The following is a 19,430-nucleotide window of genomic DNA, read 5'->3' as shown; positions in this document are numbered from 1 at the left end:
TGATGAAATCTTGTCTAGAGTCGGTCAGAATTCTTCGGCACAACTATTTAAGGCGAGATCAGTTTGTAAGACATTCGAAGAACGTTCCAAGAATGCCTTGGTTTATAAAAGGCTTTCGTTCGAAAGATGGGGGATATCACATTGGGAAATCCATAAGTTACGATGTGTTTACTTTGACGCATATATTGCGGGGAACCCAAATGCGATTTTACGCAATGGGTTAAGAAATTATTTTGACTCAATATATCCGAATATTGGACTTCGTGATTTAGAAAAAGCGGCTAACATGCAACATAAAGAAGAATGTTATGCTTACGGATTAGTAATGTTCGCTTCTCACCAAAGTGAGAACAAGAACATTGGGCTACAACTATTAAACAAAACATTCCCACAAGTGACGGAGTCGGTAATTGGGGTAAGAAATGAGGTTTTTATATTGTTACGGGACTGTTGGACATTACGTAACCCTCGTCCCTTTGACGACGTTACAACACGCTGTCTTATCAACGGCCATAACGGTTATGTTCCACAAGACCAAGGATGGGAAGTAATCCTAGTAAAACCAGAATGCATGACTTGTTTCTGGACGTATGAATTATGTGTCTTTATTGCCTTTGCTGAACGACTTGTGTACTAGCTAGAATTATCTTCACAACCATCTTGTATCAAATTTATTGTGTGCTATATTTCATGCTATATGTAAAATAAGCAGTATTGTAAGTTTGTAAAATATTGTGTAAAAGTTTGAACGCGAAATATTATTATAATCAGTTTTTCATATAGAATTGTAGTAGTTGAATTGTATATTAGCTACTAAGTATGAACTTAACGGGTAGGTACTACCCGAATTTAAACTTATAAAACGCTAATATGAAGAAAAAGCTTTTATAAATGAGTTCATATTATGCTACGAAATACTATTAACTACTCTTAATATTCTGTATGATTAACTTGTTCCATTTGACTATTTTGAAGGAAATGGGACCGACTACTCGACACACCGTGAATATGAATGAAGAGGAATTCCGTACTTTTCTAGCTTCAAACATAGCCGCAGTACAGGCTGCGCTACATACCAACAATAACCTTGGATCTAGCAGTACAGGAAATCGTGTAGGATGCACCTACAAAGAATTCACTGCCTGCAAACCTTTGGAATTTAATGGAACCGAAGGACCGATCGGATTGAAACAGTGGACCGAGAAGGTCGAATTGGTGTTTGCCATAAGTAAGTGTACTGACAAGTTCTGCGTTAACATGGTGGAATACCTATCTAGAGCAAGTGGGACAAGACGATGCGTACGCACTACCGTGGTCAGCATTCAAGCACTTGATGAACGAGAACTACCGTCCCAGAACCGAGGTCAATAAGCTCAAGACAGAACTTAGAGGGTTACGAACCCAAGGATTTGATATTACCACGTACGAAAGACGATTCACAGAATTGTGCCTATTGTGTCCGGGAGCATTCGAAGATGAGGAAGAGAAGATCGACGCGTTTGTGAAAGGATTACCGGAAAGAATCTAAGAAGATATAAGTTCACACGAGCCCGCCTCCATACAACAGGCATGTAGAATGGCTCACAAACTAGTGAACCAGATTGAAGAAAGAATTAAAGAACAGACTGTTGAAGAGGCCAATGTGAAGCAAGTTAAAAGAAAGTGGGAGAAAAACGGTGATAAGAATCACCAATACAACAACAACAGCAATTACAACAATAATCGCAACAATTATCCCAACAATCGCAACATCAATCGCAACTACAACAAATGGCCCAACAACAACAACAACAACAACAACAACAGCAACTACAACAATTATCCCAACAACAATAATAACCGCAACAACAACAACAACAATCAGAAGCAGCTATGCCAAAGGTGTGAAAAGTATCACTCGGGGTTCTGCACCAAATTTTGCAACAAGTGTAAAAGAAATAGTCATAGCGCGGCGAAGTGTGAGGTCTACGGACCAGGGGTTAATAGAACGAAAGGAACAAATGGTGTCGGAACGAGTAATGGCGGAGCAAGTAGTGTCGGAGCAAGTTATGCCAATGTAGTTTGTTATAAATGTGGAAAACCGGGCCACATTATTAGAAATTTCCCGAACCAGGAGAACACGAATGGACAAGGCCGCGGAAGAGTTTTCAATATTAATGCGGCAGAGGCACAGGAAGACCCAGAGCTTGTTACGGGTACGTTTCTTATTGACAATAAATCTGCTTACGTTTTATTTGATTCGGGTGCGGATAGAAGCTATATGAGTAGAGATTTTTGTGCTAAATTAGGTTGTCCATTGACGCCTTTGGATAGTAAATTTTTACTCGAATTAGCAAATGGTAAATTAATTTCAGCAGATAATATATGTCGGAATCGAGAAATTAAACTGGTTAGCGAAACATTTAAGATTGATTTGATACCAGTAGAGTTAGGGAGTTTTGATGTGATAATCGGTATGGACTGGTTGAAAGAAGTGAAAGCAGAGATCGTTTGTTACAAAAATGCAATTTGCATTATACGAGAAAAAGGAAAACCCTTAATGGTGTACGGAGAAAAGGGCAACACGAAGCTACATCTTATTAGTAATTTGAAGGCACAAAAACTAATAAGAAAAGGTTACTATGCTATTCTAGCACACGTCGAGAAAGTACAAACTGAAGAAAAGAGCATCAATGATGTTCCCATTGCAAAAGAATTTTCCGATGTATTTCCGAAAGAATTACCGGGATTACCCCCACATCGATCCATTGAATTTCAAATAGATATTGTACCAGGAGCTGCACCAATAGCTCGTGCTCCTTACAGACTCGCACCCAGTGAGATGAAAGAACTGCAAAGCCAATTACAAGAACTTTTAGAGCGTGGTTTCATTCGACCAAGCACATTACCGTGGGGAGCTCCTGTTTTGTTTGTCAAGAAGAAAGATGGTACATTCAGGTTGTGTATCGACTACCGAGAGTTGAACAAACTTACCATCCAGAACCGCTACCCACTACCGAGAATCGATGACTTATTTGATCAACTACAAGGCTCGTCTGTTTATTCAAAGATTGACTTACGTTCCGGGTATCATCAAATGCGGGTGAAAGAAGATGATATTCCAAAGACTGCTTTCAGAACACGTTACGGTCATTACGAGTTTATGGTCATGCCGTTTGGTTTAACTAATGTACCAGCTGTGTTCATGGACCTTATGAACCGAGTGTGTGGACCATACTTTGACAAGTTTGTCATTGTTTTCATTGATGACATACTTATTTACTCAAAGAATGACCAAGAACACGGTGAACATTTGAGAAAGGTGTTAGAAGTATTGAGGAAGGAAGAATTGTACGCTAAGTTTTCAAAGTGTGCATTTTAGTTGGAAGAAGTTCAATTCCTCGGTCACATAGTGAACAAAGAAGGTATTAAGGTGGATCCGGCAAAGATAGAAACTGTTGAAAAGTGGGAAACCCCGAAAACTCCGAAACACATACGCCAGTTTTTAGGACTAGCTGGTTACTACAGAAGGTTCATCTAAGACTTTTCCAGAATAGCAAAACCCTTGACTGCATTAACGCATAAAGGGAAGAAATTTGAATGGAATGATGAACAAGAGAAAGCGTTTCAGTTATTGAAGAAAAAGCTAACTACGGCACCTATATTGTCATTGCCTGAAGGGAATGATGATTTTGTGATTTATTGTGACGCATCAAAGCAAGGTCTCGGTTGTGTATTAATGCAACGAACGAAGGTGATTGCTTATGCGTCTAGACATTTGAAGATTCACGAACAAAATTATACGACGCATGATTTGGAATTAGGCGCAGTTGTTTTTACATTAAAGACCAGGAGGCACTACTTATATGGGGTCAAAAGTATTATATATACCGACCACAAAAGTCTTCATCACATATTTAATCAGAAACAACTGAATATGAGGCAGCGTAGGTGGATTGAATTATTGAATGATTACGACTTTGAGATTCGTTACCACCCGGGGAAGGCAAATGTGGTAGCCGATGCCTTGAGCAGGAAGGACAGAGAACCCATTCGAGTAAAATCTATGAATATAATGATTCATAATAACCTTACTACTCAAATAAAGGAGGCGCAACAAGGAGTTTTAAAAAAGGGAAATTTAAAAGATGAAATACCCAAAGGATCGGAGAAGCATCTTAATATTTGGGAAGACGGAACCCGGTATAGGGCTGAAAGGATTTGGGTACCAAAATTTGGAGATATGAGAGAAATGGTACTTAGAGAAGCTCATAAAACCAGATACTCAATACATCCTGGAACGGGGAAGATGTACAAGGATCTCAAGCAACATTTTTGAGCATCAGAAACCATCAGGTCTACTTCAACAACCCGAAATCCCGGAATGGAAATGGGAAAACATTACCATGGATTTCATCACTAAATTGCCAAGGACTGCAAGTGGTTTTGATACTATTTGGGTAATAGTTGATCGTCTCACCAAATCAGCACACTTCCTGCCAATAAGAGAAGATGACAAGATGGAGAAGTTAGCACGACTGTATTTGAAGGAAGTCGTCTCCAGACATGGAATACCAATCTCTATTATCTCTGATAGGGATGGCAGATTTATTTCAAGATTCTGGCAGACATTACAGCAAGCATTAGGAACTCGTCTAGACATGAGCACTGCCTATCATCCACAAACTGATGGGCAGAGCAAAAGGACGATATAAACGCTTGAAGACATGCTACGAGCATGTGTTATTGATTTCGGAAACAGTTGGGATCGACATCTACCGTTAGCAGAATTTTCCTACAACAACAGCTACCATTCAAGCATTGAGATGGCACCGTTTGAAGCACTTTATGGTAGAAAGTGCAGGTCTCCGATTTGTTGGAGTGAAGTGGGGGATAGACAGATTACGGGTCCGAAGATTATACAAGAAACTACCGAGAAGATCATCCAAATTCAACAACGGTTGAAAACCGCCCAAAGTCGACAAAAGAGCTACGCTGACATTAAAAGAAAAGATATAGAAATTGAAATTGGAGAGATGGTCATGCTTAAAGTTGCACCTTGGAAAGGCATTGTTCGATTTGGTAAACGAGGGAAATTAAATCCAAGGTATATTGGACCATTCAAGATTATTGATCGTGTCGCACCAGTAGCTTACCGACTTGAGTTACCTCAACAACTCGCGGCTGTACATAACACTTTCCAAGTCTCGAATTTGAAGAAATGTTTTGCTAAAGAAGATCTCACTATTCCGTTAGATGAAATCCAAATCAACGAAAAACTTCAATTCATCGAAGAACCCGTCGAAATAATGGATCGTGAGGTTAAAAGACTTAAGCAAAACAAGATACCAATTGTTAAGGTTCGATGGAATGCTCGTAGAGGACCCGAGTTCACCTGGGAGCGTGAAGATCAGATGAAGAAGAAATACCCGCATCTATTTCCAGAAGATTCGTCAACACCTTCAACAGCTTAAAATTTCGGGACGAAATTTATTTAACGGGTAGGTACTGTAGTGACCCGAACTTTTCCATGTTTATATATATTAATTGAGATTGATATTTACATGATTAAATGTTTCCAACATGTTAAGCAATCAAACTTGTTAAGACTTGATTAATTGAAATATGTTTCATATAGACAATTGACCACCCAAGTTGACCGGTGATTCACGAACGTTAAAACTTGTAAAAACTATATGATGACATATATATGGATATATATATAGTTAACATTATACTATGATAAGTAAACATATCATTAAGTATATTAACAATGAACTACATATGTAAAAACAAGACTGCTAACTTAATAATTTTTAAACGAGACATATATGTAACGATTATCGTTGTAAAGACATTTAATGTATATATATCATATTAAGAGATATTCATACATGATAATATCATGATAATATAATAATTTAAAATCTCATTTGATATTATAAACATTGGGTTAACAACATTTAACAAGATCGTTAACCTAAAGGTTTCAAAACAACACTTACATGTAACGACTAACGATGACTTAACGACTCAGTTAAAATGTATATACATGTAGTGTTTTAATATGTATTTATACACTTTTGAAAGACTTCAATACACTTATCAAAATACTTCTACTTAACAAAAATGCTTACAATTACATCCTCGTTCAGTTTCATCAACAATTCTACTCGTATGCACCCATATTCGTACTCGTACAATACACAGATTTTAGATGTATGTACTATTGGTATATACACTCCAATGATCAGCTCTTAGCAGCCCATGTGAGTCACCTAACACATGTGGGAACCATCATTTGGCAACTAGCATGAAATATCTCATAAAATTACAAAAATATGAGTAATCATTCATGACTTATTTACATGAAAACAAAATTACATATCCTTTATATCTAATCCATACACCAACGACCAAAAACACCTACAAACACTTTCATTCTTCAATTTTCTTCATCTAATTGATCTCTCTCAAGTTCTATCTTCAAGTTCTAAGTGTTCTTCATATATTCTACAAGTTCTAGTTACATAAAATCAAGAATATTTTCAAGTTTGCTAGCTCACTTCCAATCTTGTAAGGTGATCATCCAACCTCAAGAAATCTTTGTTTCTTACAGTAGGTTATCATTCTAATACAAGGTAATAATCATATTCAAACTTTGGTTCAATTTCTATAACTATAACAATCTTATTTCAAGTGATGATCTTACTTGAACTTGTTTTCGTGTCATGATTCTGCTTCAAGAACTTCGAGCCATCCAAGGATCTGTTGAAGCTAGATCCATTTTTCTCTTTTCCAGTAGGTTTATCCAAGGAACTTAAGGTAGTAATGATGTTCATAACATCATTCGATTTCGAAGGTTTAAACTTGTAATCACTAGAACATAGTTTAGTTAATTCTAAACTTGTTCGCAAACAAAAGTTAATCCTTCTAACTTGACTTTTAAAATCAACTAAACACATGTTCTATATCTATATTATATGCTAACTTAATGATTTAAAACCTGGAGACACGAAAAACACCGTAAAACCGGATTTACGCCGTCGTAGTAACACCACGGGCTGTTTTGGGTTAGTTAATTAAAAACTATGATAAACTTTGATTTAAAAGTTTTTATTCTGAGAAAATGATTTTTATTATGAACATGAAACTATATCCAAAAATTATGGTTAAACTCAAAGTGGAAGTATGTTTTCTAAAATGGTCATCTAGACGTCGTTCTTTCGACTGAAATGACTACCTTTACAAAAACGACTTGTAACTTATTTTTCTGACAATAAACCTATACTTTTTCTGTTTATATTCATAAAATATAGTTTAATATGAAACCATAGCAATTTGATTCACTCAAAACGGATTTAAAATGAAGAAGTTATGGGTAAAACAAGATTGGATAGTTTTTCTCATTTTAGCTACGTGAAAATTGGTAACAAATCTATTCCAACCATAACTTAATCAACTTGTATTGTATATTATGTAATCCTGAGATACCATAGACACGTATACAATGTTTCGACATATCATGTCGACACATCTATATATATTTCGGAACAACCATAGACACTCTATATGTGAATGTTGGAGTTAGCTATACAGGGTTGAGGTTGATTCCAAAATATATATAGTTTGAGTTGTGATCAATACTGAGATACGTATACACTGGGTCGTGGATTGATTCAAGATAATATTTATCGATTTATTTCTGTACATCTAACTGTGGACAACTAGTTGTAGGTTAATAACGAGGACAGCTGACTTAATAAACTTAAAACATCAAAATATATTAAAAGTGTTGTAAATATATTTTGAACATACTTTGATATATATGTATATATTGTTATAGGTTCGTGAATCAACCAGTGGCCAAGTCTTACTTCCCAACGAAGTAAAAATCTGTGAAAGTGAGTTATAGTCCCACTTTTAAAATCTAATATTTTTGGGATGAGAATACATGAAGGTTTTATAAATGATTTACAAAATAGACACAAGTACGTGAAACTACATTCTATGGTTGAATTATCGAAATCGAATATGCTCCTTTTTATTAAGTCTGGTAATCTAAGAATTAGGGAACAGACACCCTAATTGACGCGAATCCTAAAGATAGATCTATTGGGCCTAACAAACCCCATCCAAAGTACCGGATGCTTTAGTACTTCAAAATTTATATCATATCCGAAGGGTGTCCCGGAATGATGGGGATATTCTTATATATGCATCTTGTTAATGTCGGTTACCAGGTGTTCACCATATGAATGATTTCTATCTCTATGTATGGGATGTGTATTGAAATATGAAATCTTGTGGTCTATTATTATGATTTGATATATATAGGTTAAACCTATAACTCACCAACATTTTTGTTGACGTTTTAAGCATGTTTATTCTTAGGTGATTATTAAGAGCTTCCGCTGTCGCATACTTAAATAAGGACGAGATTTGGAGTCCATGCTTGTATGATATTGTGTAAAAACTGCATTCAAGAAACTTATTTTGTTGTAACATATTTGTATTGTAAACCATTATGTAATGGTCGTGTGTAAACATGATATTTTAGATTATCATTATTTGATAATATACGTAAAGCTTTTTAAACCTTTATTGATGAAATAAAGGTTATGGTTTGTTTTAAAATGAATGCAGTCTTTGAAAAACGTCTCATATAGAGGTCAAAACCTCGCAACGAAATCAATTAATATGGAACGTTTTTAATCAATAAGAACGGGACATTTCATTTATGCCGTTGTATAACCCACACATATATAAGTTTAAGTACTCGTGCCTAGTATGTAAAACATAAAATCCGCATGTATTCTCAGTTCCCAAAATAAGTTAAAGTAAAAAGGGAATACTATAACTCACAATGATAATGTAGTCGTAAAGTCGGTTCGGAAAAGGTGTGCAAGTAATCGGTCCGAAGGTCCTCAACCTAAGGAAAATAATACTAAGTCAGTAAATCGTCTTAATAGGTTTAAAAGTATCTAATTAAGGTCTTAAGGGTCATCATCATTCATCATTAAACAAAAGGCGTAAGGTAGGTTTCGTTTATGAAAGTAGTTTAAAACAAAGTCTGACTTCAGTCAGTCACCACGGCCACTACCCTTACTGAATTAAGGTGAGACCAGTGGCCATGGCTCCATCTATGAGTCATTTAAGTGTGGTAAAAATTTCAGAAGCTAACTCGTCTTGGTTTGACCGTGGCGAAGGTCTAAGTGCGAGTAGGTCAGAAATTTCTGCACAACGTTAAAGGATATAGTGACGATCGGAGGGCCATAAATCCTAAACCGTAACTCGGATTAAGATGAGTCCTATATGAAAAGTTATCTACTCGAAAATTTCTATCTAAAAATCAAGGTTAGAACAGCCAAGGTCTACTGTTCTGTTACAGAAACATCAGATCAGTAGCTTTTGGACAGAAACAGTAAGTTTAAAAGGGTTCCGGTGGTCTTGGTGCTTGATGTTCATCATGGTTCTCATCCTTGATGCATATAGATTCAAGTGTACAAATAATTGATGTATCTACATCATCTTAACCAAGTCTTGACCATTATAACCCTAGTGCAAGTCTAAGACATGAAGCACAACTCACTTAAGAGTTGTATGAAGTTTGATGAACCAAAGTTACATCAAAGTCTTAGATCTAACACATACATGAACTTTAAAAGAAATATTGAACTATAAACTTGAAAGTTAACTAACTAATCAAGATCTTAAAATGTAGAACATAGTTCTTAGTTAGATCTTGAAGATCCAAGACTCAAAAGTCTAGATCAAGCATAAGTATACAAAGTTATAATTAAAAAGTTTCCTTTATATGTTCTTGAACTTTAAAGTTAACTTTAAGTCCAAGATTAATGGGATCAAGACTAACTTGTAGTACTTGACCATTTAATCTAATTACATGAAATTAAAGTGCATGAAATGAAGTAGTAAACTAAATAAACAAGAAAAATATTCATGGTTGTTCATACTTTTAAAGATTCAACCAAAGTTGATCTTTAAGTAAAGTAAACTTTAAGTTTACTTCCATGACTTACAAGTATGATTTTATACAACCATGAACTTAAATCTTTTGATGCATCATATGTAGAACATAAACTAGTAAGCTTAGTTCTTGTTTGTTCTTGTAAATACAAGATAAAAATGAAGAATAAACTAGGTAGTTTGATTCTTGTAAACTAAGTAAGTAAGAAACATACAACAAAGACAAGTGAGTAACTAATTAACAAACAAGAAACCAAACAACAAGAACAAGTAACAAGAGATGATGATGATGATGATATAAGTAGCATATGCTACGGTTTTGATAAGCAAGAAAGGAAGAAGAAAGGTTCCAAGTTGCTTACAAGTATAAGAGAAAAAGAGAGGAAAGTTGAGAGAAAATCAAGTGTGTGTTTGAATGAGAGAATACAAGAATGAAGTAGTGAGAAAATGAAAACCAAAACACCCCATATGGAGCCTTGGGCTTCGGCATTTTCAGCAGAAAAAAAGGGAGGAGATGTTTGTTCTTTGGTTACTAGCTTGTAAAGTTCATTAAAGTTGGTTAATGGAGGTAGTCTCATGGGGATTATGGACAAACTAGATTCCAAGTCAAGTTAACCAACTAGTTTCCATTTAACTTGATACTTACAAGTTCTTGGTGGGCTAACTAAGTCCATTAAGAAGTAGGGTGGGCTTAACAGCCCAAGGTCATAAGTCCATAACACTAATAAAGCCCAAGTTCACTTAATTAACAAATAAACCCAATTAAAGCCCAAGTAACTAACTAATCACCATAGTTAATTAAAATGATTAATAAAATTAATCATGAATGTAAATAATACTTGAAAATATTATTCGTGCAAGTTTCGTGTGTCACAAAGACGTTTCGGGCACTTAAAAGTCAAGTTCGGGCAATCATGGCAACATGTAAATGTAATAACATACATTCGTTATATCACACGTATTAATAATAATAATTATTAATAAATAAACGTTAGAAATTCCTGGGTGGTTACAAGTAAACTTATCAACAACTTCACTAACCTTCGACTTAAACCTCTCCGAAAAGTCACTATACTAATTCATTGAAACTCCATCTCTTACTCATCCGCATCTTGCAACAAGAATTGCCATACCAATTACTGAAAATCAGCAATCAGTATTTTGAAATCTCGCAGTGTTTCTACTTCAATAGTTATATATACATATAACGTCTATCTCCTAAACTTACAGACTTCGAATGTGAAGTTTCTGAAAAACATCTCAAACTGTGAATTAGTTCTCGAAATGCTAATGAAGCAGCAGAAACTGTAAACGACATTAACAGTCAAATGTTTGATGACAAAAAATAATGTGGTGGTAAAGCCCAGAAAAAGAGAAGAGTTAGTACTGAACAATGGATTGGGCAGACCGTGAAGGAGACCAAGGACAAATACAAGGACCAAAGTCTGTATTTAAAGAATCTTGATGATTCTGTTTCTGATGAAGTCATTAACGAATACCTTGCTCCTGACTCTAAACCGTTGCGGACCTTATTCTTCATCATCATCTTATCTTAAATATTATAAGATATCTTCGTATCTCTCATTATACATATTCTCCATATTTCTAGAGATATTTTCACAACTATTCTTATCTGAGATCATTTATCTCTCCATAATATCTGCAACATAAAAGAAACTGTGTTGGTTTCTAAATTCTGAAAAAAATTCAAATATGAATGTTTTGAAGTAGTGTTGGGAACTGAAGCATGAGTTAGTATAATATAATGACACTTGATCAACGTGATTATATTACGGTAATTCATGCTGAGTTTCTAATGGAACGTAATGATTCACAGAACATACAGTCATCATGTGCCATTTACACGACTCTTACATTCTACCAAATCTCCAAACATATTAAGAACATATCTTCTTGATAGTTTTATCTTTCCGAATATTCTGGTAATTTGCCAAATCAAGATCGTACCATTACGATTTCCTTCTTAGAACATTAACTATGTTCATCCAAAACTTCATACCTACTAATTCTGGACCATTATTCGCTTGACTTAAAGCCGGGAAGAGACAACAAAAGTATGAAACTCCGAAATGTAAGGGAGAATATAAAGTCCAATAACAACACATAAATTACAAACCGTGTATATCAATGTTTATCGCAACATAAAGACACGGGAGAATTAAAAACACTATAACCCCAAGGGCGAAGTCGAAGAAAACAGATTCCTCCGGTAGAAGTTGGAAAAGGAGAATGATTGTTGCGATTAGTAAGAATAAGGACAAGGATTAGAACTGGATTAAGCATTTTCGCAATCTTTTGAAATTGAAATTGAGTATAGAAGTGGTAAAAACTAATGGAATGGAAAAGGTAAATATATAAGGGAAATATCAGACGTAGTAATCGGGACAGATCATCGCATTTAATTAAAGAGATCATAATTTCCTTAAATCTCGAAGAAACAGATCTTATAGATTTCCAAGAATTTTTTTTTTTTGAATCCCTTGAATTCCGGAATTCAACCATGACTACGTCAAAAATTATGACGAAACTTATTTTCCTCATTCCACTATTTTGTGATAGCTTCACTCATACGCTTCGAGTAATCGAATCATTTTATCCATATTACTCTATGGTAATAAAATCCTATCTTTCAACACATATCCGTCATGAAAACATTTTTATGGTTAGCCATGACGACCTCGATCAAATATCGGGACGAAATTTCTTTAACGGGTAGGTACTGTGACGACCCGGAAATTTCTAACCAAATTTAAACCTAACCTGTATATGTTTCCGACACGATAAGCAGAATTTGTAATGTTGAATCTCAAAAACTTTGGAACTACATTCATGTAATCAATTACCATTTGACCGTGTTCGACGATTCACGAACAATTATGTATATATAGATATGTATATATAATATATAATAACTGAAAACATTAACAAAGTATTAGATATATATGATACTTTACATGAACGTATTTGTTTCGATATATTTATCGATAGAATTAAGAGATAATATCAAATGATTGAATTATCAGAGACATTATGATATAATTATGGGCCAATGTTATGAGGTCCACTGTGATTTAAGAAATCTATTCTTTTTGACAATATTCAAAAAATGGTAAAGTGATCTATAAGTAAGAACGTGGAGTGTAAATAACTTAGATGTTGGATATCGACAAGTTAAGTAACTCGACATTTTTCATTAAGATGATTTCATACGTTTATTAAACCTTTGGACTTTATCCCATGCTTCACCAATAGACTGTAATTTAAAAACTTGAAACCTATTATGAATATATATATAATTCTACTTTTCTAAAATGTTTTATGATATAACGATTTAAATTAATATTAAATATATTTATACGCGTATTATACGTACATAGTTTTATACTTTTACTATACTTTAACTTTAACTTTACCTTTACTTTACTTTTACTTTACTTTTATTTTACTTTAATTTAAAAATTTACTTTATTAATTCATACTTTAATAATTCACTTTAATAATTCATACTTTAATAATTCACTTTAATAATTCAAAAATCTATTATAAATAGAATTCAATAGGTTTCATTATTTTATAGAAACTTGAAAATATATTTCTCTAAACTCTCTCAATCGAATTACATATAAATATATTTACTTAGTATTATTTCAAGATATTATTAGTATACATAAAATACTACGACGGAGTTATATTCAGACGATTTCAAAATAAGTTTTCAAACGTGATAGAGCAAAGGAAATTATGGGTTATAGCTATGGAGGTTATGGGTATTGTTCGAGGGTATTGCTCGTGAGGTCAACCTAACGTTTATCATTTTCGTTGCGTCTACGTACTTTCCTGCAATATTGAATCACAATATTGATACATGAGCATTCATATCTTATCTTTTATATATTAATAGTGTATCCCTGACTAGTACTCGAGTATATATGATTATGCATGTTTGTATGCTTAGTTTCAAAGTACTAAAGCATCCGGTACTTTGGATGGGGTTTGTTAGGCCCAATAGATCTATCTTTAGAATTCGCGTCAATTAGGGTGTATGTTCCCTAATTCTTAGATTACCAGACTTTAATAAAAAGGGGCATATTCGATTTCGATAATTCAACCATAGAATGTAGTTTCAATTACTTGTGTCTATTTCGTCAAACATTTATAAAAGCGCATGTATTCTCAGTCCCAAAAATATAAAGGGTAAAAAGGTAAATGAAACTCACCATACTGTATTTCGTAGTAGAAATACATATAACGTCATTGAACAAGTGCAAGGTTGGCCTCGGATTCACGAAACTAAATTAATTATATATATTTATGTGGTGGTCAATATTTGTCTAACAAATTACGTCAAGTCATAGTGTACCACAATCCTAATGCTCGAGACTAATATACAAAAGTCAACAAAAGTAAATTTGACTCAAAATAATTTCCAAAAATCTATACATGATTAATATATAGTTTAAATATTGTCATTTTATATTTTTAAATATTTTTAAAAGAATTATTAGAGTAAATAATATAATTTATGTATTAATAAATAAAATTTTATATTAAATTTATATAATAAAATATACTTTTATATATATTAAGTAATAAAATTTATAGGGTTCATTTAATATCATAAAGATAATATGATATGTATTATTAAAGTAAGTTATTATACATAGTAAAATATGTTTGTATCACATATTTATTTGATAAAATAATATCTATAATGATAGTAAGTAAAAGTTGTATTATTTTGTAATAATAATTATTATTATAAAAATATCAATATTTATAATTACTAAGATGACATTATGATAAAACGATAATTCTAATTATGATAACTTTAATATTTACGATAATTTTTAATATTATCTTTAAAATAATAATTCTATTTAAAATAATAATAATAATGATATTCTATAGTAACAATGACATTTCTATTAAAATGATAATTTTTGTTAAAATGATAGTTTTAATACTAATGATACTTTTAATAATAATAGTAATGATAAAAATAATAAGAATGATAATTTTATCTAAATCAATATCTTATAATATTTTAATTTCATCATGATACTCTTACTCATTATTTCCTAATCGTTTCGTTTAATAGCTTTTAATCGTCTTTTATATCGTGTTCATAATAATGATAATAATAGTAATCAAAATAATTAGGTGTTACAAAAATTTGTTTTAATTACACTAATATTAATAATGATAGTTACTATAACATTATTAACGATAATACTAATAATTATCTTAATGATAATATAGTAATAATAATAATAACAATAACAATAACCATTTTTAAATAATGATATATATATTAATAATGATAATAATAATAATAATACTAATAACAATAATAATAATAATAATAATTGGATAATAATAATAATACTAATTATAACTTTAACGATAATAACGATAGTAATAATAAAAAAAATAACAAATTTTAATGATAAATCCCTTTTATTGATAAAGATAATAATAATCATAATAATAAGATAAAACTATAATGACGATAAAAATGACGATAATAATAATCATTTTTAATAAAAATATCAAAAATTCAATTGATTATAACTTCTAATCCGTTCATCGAAACCATTCGATATCTAAAGGAAAAGTTCTTAATTTTTCGCTAGCTTTCCAAGGACATGCATATCTTATACCTTATCTCAACCGCAAGTGTAACTAATTAAAGATTCAACCTAACTTGTGTAAGGGCAATATCAAAAGTACAAGCATGCATAATCCTAAATACTCGAGCACTAGTCAGGGATAAACTATTAGTATGTAAAAGTTAAATTATGACTACTCACGTATCAATATTGAGATTCAATATTGCAGGAAAGGTACGTAGACGCAACGGAAATGATAAACACTATATTGACCTCACGAGCATACCCATGAACCATACTCAATCACCTCCATAGCTATAACCCATAATTTCCTTAATCCTATCCTACTCGAAAAACAATTTCGAAACCACTCGGACAGCACTCCGTCGTAATATTTTATGTATACTAATAATATCTTGAAATAATACGGAGTAATTATATATATGTAAATCGATTGAGAGAGTTTAGAGAAAAATATTTTCAAATTTCTATGAAATAATGAAACCTATTGAATTTTATTTATAATAAATTTTTGAATTATTAAAGTAAATTATTAAAGTATGAATTATTAAAGTAAATTATTAAAGTATGAATTATTAAAGTGAATTATTAAAGTATAAATTATTAAAGTGAATTATTAAAGTTAAAGTAAAGTAAAAATAAAGTAAAGGTAAAGTTTAAGTATAGTAAAAGTATAAAACTATGTACGTATAATACGCGTATAAATATATATAATATTAATTTAAATCGTTATATATATATAATAAAATAAAATATAAATATCGTTATCTTTATCATACTAGTTAAGTAATGAGTTGTCAAAACTGGTTCTAGATATTTATAAAAGTTATATACGTTTTAATAATAAAGTTCTTTTTAAACTGAAAACGTTTTTGTACGTTTGAAACTAAATAGATCAATCGAGTCTTTATGAGATTCAATCTTCCACTATCCTTTGTCTAGTTCTCAATGATTGACAATTTGTCCTTATTTATAAATCACTTTACCATTTTCCGAATATTGTTAAAATGGAAAGATTTCTCAAATCAACGTGGGCCTTTCAACAGAGACTTGTAATCATAATTCAATATATCTGATAATTCAATCATTTGATCTTATCTTCTAATTCCATTGATAAACATTTTGAAATAGATACAATCATATAAAGTATTTAATCTAATATTTTGTTTACGTTTCAAGTTATAATATATATACACATATACATATATAATCATATTCATTTAATGGTTCGTGAATCGTTGGAACTTGGTTGAGGTTGAATGAATGTATGAACATAGTTTAAAAATCTTAAAATTTAACTTAACAAATATTGCTTATCGTGTCAGAAACATATAAAGATTAAAGTTTAAATTTGGTTGAAAATTTCCGGGTTGTCACAGTACCTACCCGTTAAAGAAATTTCGTCCCGAAATTTGAGTGGAAAGGTCATGAATGATAATAAGTATGTTTTCATGATGCATACGGGCTGAAAATTAGAGTTTTATCATCAGCGAATAATTTGGATAAACAATCCATTTATATGAAGAGTACGAATGAAGCTAACATAGAAGAGTGAAATGAGTAAGTGTAGATTCATCTTATCATTTGACGTAGATATGATTGATTCCCAGATTTCAAGGGATTTGAAGAAAATCTTCTTAATAAGATTTGACTCTCCGGTAATCAAGGGAATTAGGATCTGCTTTAAATGCGGTCGTCCATTTTAATTGTTCTGTCGGAGATTTTCTTATAAATTCACCTTCTTCGTTTCCTTACAACTCACACCTTCTGTTGATGCATTTTATGCAAGTCCCTAGACATCTACCCACGTCCATTGCAGGTACAAAAATTTACAGGCCACCATGATTGCTCGTTATTATCCTATCCGTGTTTGTATGTGGTTACAGGAACTGCAGGAACGAAATTTAGATGTTTGACTATGTTAGACTTAGTCAGACGTACGAGTGAAGCCTCACTAGTACGGATGACAGGCTCATACGCACGGTTGATGCTGAGCTAAGTTACAATTACAACCTAAATGAGAAGACACGAGTGAGTGATCACCCGTACGGTTGATGAAGCCAACTTGTACGTGTGATGAATGAATCGTATGGGTGAGTCAATAGCAGGGGTATATAAAGTCTTATGTTCTTCATTTTAGGTTAAGCCTCTCATTTGTTACACACACTCAGATCTAGTGAGCTCCTCCGATTCTGTGACGACCCAGAAATTTTTGACCAAATTTAAACTTTAATCTTTATATTATTCCGACACGATAAGCAAAGTTTGTTAAGTTAAATCTTAAGAATTTTAAACTGTGTTCATACATTCATTATAACCTCGACCAAATTCCGACGATTCACGAACCATTATATATAAATAGATATGTATATGTATATATATATTTTAACTTGAGAATATTAATAAAGTATTAAACGTATAATACTTTACACGAACGTATTTGTTTCAATATAATTTTCGACGAAATTAAAAAAAAATATTAAATGATTGAATTATCAGAAACATTGAATTATGATTACAAGTCTCTGTTGAGAGGTCCACTATGATTTGAGAAATTCTATTCCTCTTAACGATATTCAGAATAATTTGTAAAGCTATTTATAAATAAAAACAAAAAGTGTCATTTACGAAAGTTAGACAAAAGTTAGTGGAGAATTGGTTTCCATAATATTCTATTAATCTATTTTCAAACGTACAAAGACGTTTTCAGTTTAAAAAACAACTTTATTATTAAAACGTATATAACTTTTATAAATATCTAGAATCACTTTTGACTACTCATTACTTAACCAGTATAATAAATATAACGATATTTATATTTTATTTCATTAAATATATATAACGATTTAAATTAATATTATATATATTTATACGCGTATTATACATACATAGTTTTTATACTTTTACTTTACTTTAACTTTAATAATTCACTTTAATAATTTATACTTTAATAATTCATACTTTAATAATTCACTTTAATAATTCATACTTTAATAATTCACTTTAATAATTCATACTTTAATAATTCATACTTTAATAATTCACTTTAATAATTCATACTTTAATAATTTACTTTAATAATTCAAAAATCTATTATAAATAGAATTCAATAGGTTTCATTATTTCATAGAAACTTGAAAATATATTTCTCTAAACTCTCTCAATCGATTTATATATATATATATATATATATATATATATATATATATATATATATATATATATATATATATATATATATATATATATATTTGCTCTGTATTATTTCAAGATATTATTAGTATACATAAAATATTACGACGGAGTGCTGTCCGAGTGATTTCAAAATAGTTTTTTTGAATGAGCCGAAGCTAAGGAAATTATGGGTAATAGCTATGGAGGTGATGGGTATGGTTCATGGGTATGCTCGTGAGGTCAATCTAGTGTTTATCATCTCCGTTGCGTCTACGTACTTTCCTGCAATATTAAATCTCAATATTGATACGTTCGTGAATCCGAGGCCAACCTTGCACTTGTTAAATGACGTTATATGTATTTTTACTACGAAATACAGTATGGTGAGTTTCATTACTCCCTTTTTATATATATTTTTTGGGCTGAGAATACATGCGCTGTTTTATAAATGTTTTACGAAATAGGCACAAGTACTAAAACTAATTCTATGTGGGTTCAAACCAGAAATATACCCTTAGCTTGGTAACATTAAACTACTTGTCTATGTACGGTAGGCGCGAATCCTAAAGATAGATCTATTGGGCCTGACAAACCCCATCCTGACTATGGGATGCTTTAGTACTTCGAGGTTATTTTAAA

This window comes from Rutidosis leptorrhynchoides, chromosome 6 (assembly GCF_046630445.1).
Source record: "Rutidosis leptorrhynchoides isolate AG116_Rl617_1_P2 chromosome 6, CSIRO_AGI_Rlap_v1, whole genome shotgun sequence".
In the NCBI taxonomy this organism is placed as follows: domain Eukaryota; kingdom Viridiplantae; phylum Streptophyta; class Magnoliopsida; order Asterales; family Asteraceae; genus Rutidosis; species Rutidosis leptorrhynchoides.
The sequence above is the reverse complement of the archived record's forward strand: the minus strand, read 5'-3'. Positions refer to the sequence as shown.